The sequence below is a fragment of the Sus scrofa genome, unplaced genomic scaffold (assembly GCF_000003025.6).
Source record: "Sus scrofa isolate TJ Tabasco breed Duroc unplaced genomic scaffold, Sscrofa11.1 Contig2175, whole genome shotgun sequence".
Taxonomy (NCBI): Eukaryota; Metazoa; Chordata; class Mammalia; order Artiodactyla; family Suidae; genus Sus; species Sus scrofa.
In genome coordinates this window covers 37,456-44,754 of record NW_018085041.1, presented here as the reverse complement: position 1 = coordinate 44,754, position 7,299 = coordinate 37,456, and the positions used below count along the sequence as shown (strand labels likewise).

Genomic DNA, 7,299 nt, shown 5'->3' with positions numbered 1-7,299 from the left:
CTCCCCTCTCCCCCTTGCAACCACAAGTCTCTTCTCCAGTCCATGATTTTTTTTCTGTGGAAAGGTTCATCTGTGCCTCATGTTAGACGCCAGATACATTCTTGCTGGTTTTGGTGTGGAGGGCCGAGTGTTTGCAGTTTGTCCTTGGAGTTAGGGTAGCAGGTTTGCTGATGGAAAGTGACTTACAGTAAAGTCACGGGCCAGGTACTGTAGTCCAGGAACAAGCCGTGTTACCATTAGTCGATGGAGGTTTGTGTGCAAGGGACTAGGGGGTGTGTATGGGAAACGGCTGGTAGGATTCTGAGTGTGTCAAAATCCTGAGCCTTCCTCTGACCCTCCTCCCAGATGACCCCGAGTACCCGAGGCGGAAGGTGTCCGCATCAGTGCTCAGAAAGTTGTTCCACCTTCCACCAAGGTAAGGGCTTTTCACTTCTCTGAGGAAAAGAAAAAGCAAAAAAAAAAAAAAAAAAAATATATATATATATATATATATGCTTCATTCCCTAGCTTTTCAATCAAATTCAACTCTGAAAGTCCAATCCGTGGATACTTAGGGTTTTCCTGGTTGGGTGACTGTTGACTGATTGTCTGTCCCAGTGAATGACTGATTTAAAAAGGACCTTTAAAAGCGGACAGCAGTATTTTGTATGTGTAAGTGTGTCGGGAGCATGGTTAGTAGCAGAGACTCGCCCTCCTTGAAGGAGACTTTGGCAGCTGTGGTCAGAGTGCACGTAAGAGTTTTCCAGGAAATTCGAAGGCTTTCTCCAAGATGACCTCTGTGTTTTTCCTTTGGGACCTGGGACTAAAGGAATTTTACATTTGGGTTTTCTGTGGACAGACAGACATGAAAAACCTTTGAGTCTGTAGAGCGCGGAGGCTTAGATGCTGTCACTAAGAATGTGCTTTTCTCTAGATGCTGGATGAGGAGGACACTGACAAAGACGGGATGAGTTTGGAGGTCGACACTCCAGTGACGAACCATCGGGGTGACGACGACGATGACGAAGGTGGGTCTTCCTTGCTGCATTGGTTGGGGAGGCACCAGATCCGGGGTTCCTTTTGGGAAAGGGTTGCTCCCAGCTCATTCCCAGCCATAGTGATGCCAAGGTGTACACGCCCTGGACACAAGTCTGCCCTGTAGATGGTGCTTTGTGGCAAGATAGGAGCCCGGAAGCGAGGTCCACACGTGAGCACGTGTGGTGAGCGTGTGTTCCCCAGAACCTCTTGCCTGTTTCCGCCGCAGAGAGACGCGTCAGCTTCGTGGAGGACAAAGGCCACCCCCTCTGCAGAGCTTCTCTGCGTTCATGCATTCCCTTGACCACCGCTGCTCCCAAGTTGGCTCAATGTCCCCGTTGCTCAGGTGGAGAGGGTGCCCAAGCCCTTGACCTCCTACGTGGAAAAGCCAAAGGGGACCCAGGCCGGGTTCCCATGGGTTGCTCTGGACCCCTGACCTGTGCCTCTCCCTCAGCAGGAGTCCTCAGTCATGGAGCCCTGAGGGCGAGGGCCCCTGTCCCCCGTCCATGGTTGGGTGTAGCAGGGACTCCAGAGGTCCTGTAACACCTGCCCATCTCTAGAAGGTGGGCGGTCGGCGCTGGTGTCTTTGCTTCAACTTGGCCAAAAGAGATCGGGCTCGGGGTGTGTTTTCTCGTGTTGGATGGTGTCACGTCAAGGCTTCCAACTGACCACCCTAGGTGGCACACACCGGGGCTGTTGCACATAAGAGCTCAGCGTGAAACCCCATCGTCAGCCTGGTGTCCAGCACCAGGGTACAGAAGCGTCTGCAGCGCTGGGCGAGGAGGAGTCAGTGCTGAGTCTTTGCGTCTCTCCGTGACGAACTGTCCCAACTCGTTGTAAGGCTCCTATGAGTGTGGGTAGCCTTTCACTCAGGGACATGCACGCCTCATGTGGCCAGGGAGACGGGGAGAACAAGCAGGATGTGACTGAACGTGGCTGTTTTTGAGGGTAGGGTTTCCGTAGCGTCACGTCGTCTGTACTTGATTTCTTTGCGACAAGTAGGGTGGCAAATACAGTTACCGGTATGCTTTCCTGGAATCGAAATTAGCCCTCCAGGACAGTTGAAAGTTTTAATCAACGGCAATGTCTTAGGAAGATGCAGCGAGTGCAGTAAAAACAACGGTGACTCTTGGGGCGCAGATGATCTGGGAAGAAGTCCAGCAGACCCTGGCCATTTAGCAGACATTTCAGACGGGCAGGAGATGTCTGGGTCCCTACGCTCCCAAGAGAGCTTGCACTTGCGTGTCATTGCCCATCGATGAGGTCCCCTTTGCTAGAAAACCACAGCTCTGGTTTCCTGTCTTGCCTGCCCTTCTCCTTTGCGTTCCTTCCTGCACCAAAGGGCTGGCCCAGCAGCAGCTCAGTGCGCACTACCAGCCACGCACATCCATTCACTGGCTCCCACGTCGTCCTCATCAGGAAAAACTCCCAGCGGGATTCCTGAGCGTCACGCCCAGTGTCCTGACAGTTCCTCTGTGTGCCTCCAGATCTCCCCGAGATAGGCTGGATGACGTGCCTGCGGTGAGGGTGCGGACGGCCTCCATTCGCTCCGCGGGTAAGTTGGGTTTTAGTCTGAGCTCGCAGTGTTGCTCTATTTCCCCTTCGTGGACATTAAGTTATGACAGCCTGAGCCTGCACGTTCCAGACCATGTGGACGGTTCCGAGGGTTGGGACTCCATGTCAGGCGCGTCTGTTGCCAACTCCCGATGCCTGCTTCCGCAGGGCAATGCGATAACACACCTGTCCCACCTGCAGAGGACAGAGCTCCTTCTCCAGAAGCATCTTTTCCTCGAGGGAAAGAGTTCTGTCATCTCCAACTGACATGGCCTTGGACATCCCGTCGTCTAGGACAAGTTCTTGCCTTTTCCCCGAGGAGGTTTGCTCTGCCTTTGCTGGGTTCTCTGGACTCCACCGCTGTTGTGCATCGGGGTTTCTGCTGTCACCAAGTGAAGGAAAGACCTGTGCAAATAGGTGGCCTTGTGGTCTGATCCTCATGGCACTTTCTCCTCTTGTCATTGCAGGTGGCCTTCATGGTGAACAAAACACGTATGTATGCTGGAAGCACTCATCTGGGGGAGGGCCCTTAGAAGGTGAGGCAGGTGGCGCAGTCTTGCTGGTTTATTTATTTGTTTTAATTGTTGTTTCCCCAGGGCAGGTTTTGTTTTTTCCCTTTCTTCCGGCCGTAGGGCATGGTGACCCGGTTACACATACATGCACACGTTCTATTTTCGCACATTATCATGCTCCATCATAAGTGACTGGACATAGCTCCCCAGGGCTACACAGCAGGCTCTCACTGCCCATCCATTCCAAAGGCAAGAGTTTGTATCTATTAACCCCAAGCTCCCCAGCCGCCCCAGTCCCTCCCCTCCCCTCCCCTCTCCCCCTTGGCAACCACAAGTCTCTTCTCCAAGTCCATGATTTTCTTTTCTGTGGAAAGGTTCATCTGTGCCTCATGTTAGACGCCAGATACTTGCTGTTTTGGTGTGGGGCCGGAGTGTTTGCAGTTTTGTCCTTGGAGTTAGGTAGCAGGTTGCTGATGGAAAGTGACTTACAGGTAAAGTCACGGGCCAGGTACTGTAGTCCCAGGAACAAGCCGTGTTACCATTAGTCGATGGAGGTTTGTGTGCAAGGGACTAGGGGGTGTGTATGGGAAACGGCTGGTAGGATTCTGAGTGTGTCAAAATCCTGAGCCTTCCTCTGACCTCCTCCCAGATGACCCGAGTACCCGAGGCGGAAGGTGTCCGGCATCAGTGCTCAGAAAGTTGTTCCACCTTCCACCAAGGTAAGGGCTTTTCACTTCTCTGAGGAAAAAGAAAAAGCAAAAAAAAAAAAAATATATATATATATATATATATATATGGCTTCATTCCCTAGCTTTTCAATCAAATTCAACTCTGAAAGTCCAAATCCGTGGATACTTAGGTTTCCTGGTTGGTGACTGTTGACTGATTGTCTGTCCCAGTGAATGACTGATTTAAAAAAGGACCTTTAAAAGCGGACAGCAGTAGTTTTGTATGTGTAAGTGTGGTCGGGAGCATGGTAGTAGCAGAGACTCGCCCTCCTTGAAGGAGACTTTGGCAGCTGTGGGTCAGAGTGCACGTAAGAGTTTTTCCAGGAAAATTCGAAGGCTTTCTCCAAGATGACCTCTGTGTTTTCCTTTGGGACCTGGGACTAAAGGAATTTTACATTTGGTTTCTGTGGACAGACAGACAATGAAAACCTTTGAGTCTGTAGAGCGCGGGAGGCTTAGATGCTGTCACTAAGAATGTGCTTTCTCTAGATGCTGGATGAGAGAGACACTGACAAAGACGGGATGAGTTTGGAGGTCGACACTCCTGACGAACCATCGGGGTGACGACGACGATGACGAAGAAGGTGGTCTTCCTTGCTGGCATTGGTTGGGGAGGCACCAGATCCGGGTTCCTTTTGGGAAAGAGGTTGCTCCCAGCTCATTCCCAGCCATAGTGATGCCCAAGGTGTACACGCCCTGGACACAAGTCTGCCCTGTAGATGGTGCTTTGTGGCAAGATAGGAGGCCCGGGAAGCGAGGTCCACACGTGAGCACGTGGTGTGAGCGTGTGGTTCCCCAGAACCTCTTGCCTGTTTCCGCCGCAGAGAGACGCGTCAGCTTCGTGGAGGACAAAGGCCACCCCCTCTGCAGAGCTTCTCTGCGTTCATGCATTCTCCCTTGACCACCGCTGCTCCCAAGTTGGCTCAATGTCCCGTTGCTCAGGTGGAGAGGTGCCCAAGCCCTTGACCTCCTACGTGGAAAAGCCAAAGGGGGACCCAGGCCGGGTTCCCCATGGGTTGCTCTGGACCCCTGACCTGTGCCTCTCCTCAGCAGGGAGTCCTCAGTCATGGAGCCCTGAGGGCGAGGGCCCCTGTCCCCCGTCCATGGTTGGGTGTAGCAGGACTCCAGAGGTCCTGTAACACCTGCCCATCTCTAGAAGGTGGGCGGTCGGCGCTGGTGTCTTTGCTTCAACTTGGCCAAAAGAGATCGGGCTCGGGGGTGTGTTTTCTCGTGTTGGATGGTGTCACGTCAAGGCTTCCAACTGACCACCCTAGGTGGCACACACCCGGGGCTGTTGCACATAAGAGCTCAGCGTGAAACCCCATCGTCAGCCTGGTGTCCAGCACCAGGGTACAGAAGCGTCTGCAGCCTGGGCGAGGAGGAGTCAGTGCTGAGTCTTTGCGTCTCTCCGTGACGAACTGTCCCAACTCGTTGTAAGGCTCCTATGAGTGTGGTAGCCTTTCACTCAGGGACATGCACGCCTCATGTGGCACAGGGAGACGGGGGAGAACAAGCAGGATGTGACTGAACGTGGCTGTTTTGAGGGTAGGGTTCCGTAGCGTCACGTTCTGTACTTGATTTCTTTGCGACAAGTAGGTGGCAAATACAGTTACCGGTATGCTTTCCTGGAATCGAAATTAGCCCTCCAGGACAGTTGAAAGTTTTAATCAACGGCAATGTCTTAGGAAGATGCAGCGAGTGCAGTAAAAACACGTGACTCGGGCGCAGATGATCTGGGAAGAAGTCCAGCAGACCCTGGCCATTTAGCAGACATTTCAGACGGGCAGGAGATGTCTGGGTCCCTACGCTCCCAAGAGAGCTTGCACTTGCGTGTCATTGCCCATCGATGAGGGTCCCCTTTGCTAGAAAACCACAGCTCTGGTTTCCTGTCTTGCCTGCCCTTCTCCTTTGCGTTCCTTCCTGCACCAAAGGGGCTGGCCCAGCAGCAGCTCAGTGCGCACTTACCAGCCACGCACATCCATTCACTGGCTCCCCACGTCGTCCTCATCAGGAAAAACTCCCAGCGGGATTCCTGAGCGTCACGCCCAGTGTCCTGACAGTTCCTCTGTGTGCCTCCAGATCTCCCCGAGATAGTGCTGGATGACGTGCCTGCGGTGAGGGTGCGGGACGGCCTCCATTCGCTCCGCGGTAAGTTGGGTTTTTAGTCTGAGCTCGCAGTGTTGCTCTATTTCCCCTCGTGGACATTAAGTTATGACAGCCTGAGCCTGCACGTTCCAGACCATGTGGACGTTCCGAGGGTTGGACTCCATGTCAGGCGCGTCTGTTGCCAACTCCGATGCCTGCTTCCGCAGGGCAATGCGATAACAACACCTGTCCCAGCAGAGGACAGAGCTCCTTCTCCAGAAGCATCTTTTCCTCGAGGAAAGAGTTCTGTCATCTCCAACTGACATGGCCTTGGACATCCCGTCGTCTAGGACAAGTTCTTGCCTTTCTCCCGAGGAGGGTTTGCTCTGCCTTTGCTGGTTCTCTGACTCCACCGCTGTTGTGCATCGGGGTTTCTGCTGTCACCAAGTGAAGGAAAGACCTGTGCAAATAGGTGGCCTTGTGGTCTGATCCTCATGGCACTTTCTCCTCTTGTCATTGCAGGTGGCCTTCATGGTGAACAAAACACGTATGCTGGAAGCACTCATCTGGGGAGGGGCCCCTTAGAAGTGAGGCAGGTGGCGCAGTCTTGCTGGGTTTATTTATTTGTTTTTAATTGTTGTTTCCCCAGGGCAGGTTTTGTTTTTTTCCCCTTTCTTCCGGCCGTAGGGCATGTGACCCGGTTACACATACATGCACACGTTCTTTTCGCACATTATCATGCTCCATCATAAGTGACTGGACATAGCTCCCAGGGCTACACAGCAGGCTCTCACTGCCCATCCATTCAAAGGCAAGAGTTTGTATCTATTAACCCCAAGCTCCCCAGCCGCCCCAGTCCCTCCCCTCCCCTCCCCTCTCCCCTTGGCAACCACAAGTCTCTTCTCCAAGTCCATGATTTTCTTTTCTGTGGAAAGGTTCATCTGTGCCTCATGTTAGACGCCAGATACATTCTTGCTGGTTTTGGTGTGGAGGGCCGGAGTGTTTGCAGTTTTGTCCTTGGAGTTAGGGTAGCAGGTTTGCTGATGGAAAGTGACTTACAGGTAAAGTCACGGGCCAGGTACTGTAGTCCCAGGAACAAGCCGTGTTACCATTAGTCGATGGAGGTTTGTGTGCAAGGGACTAGGGGTGTGTATGGGAAACGGCTGGTAGGATTCTGAGTGTGTCAAAATCCTGAGCCTTCCTCTGACCCTCCTCCCAGATGACCCCGAGTACCCGAGGCGGAAGGTGTCCGGCATCAGTGCTCAGAAGTTGTTCCACCTTCCACCAAGGTAAGGCTTTTCACTTCTCTGAGGAAAAAGAAAAAGCAAAAAAAAAAAAAATATATATATATATATATGGCTTCATTCCCTAGCTTTTCAATCAAATTCAACTCTGAAAGTCCAAAT

General features: G+C 52.6%; 1 long non-coding RNA gene across 1 annotated transcript; it reads left to right on the top strand.

Annotated features, from left to right (window-relative positions):
• Window positions 1–377: 377 nt before the first annotated feature.
• LOC110258495 lies at window positions 378–5,931 on the top strand. Its single transcript, XR_002341164.1, has 4 exons — window positions 378–415; window positions 914–1,007; window positions 1,575–1,577; window positions 5,888–5,931. It is a non-coding gene; the product is annotated as an uncharacterized LOC110258495 (long non-coding RNA).
• Window positions 5,932–7,299: the final 1,368 nt, after the last annotated feature.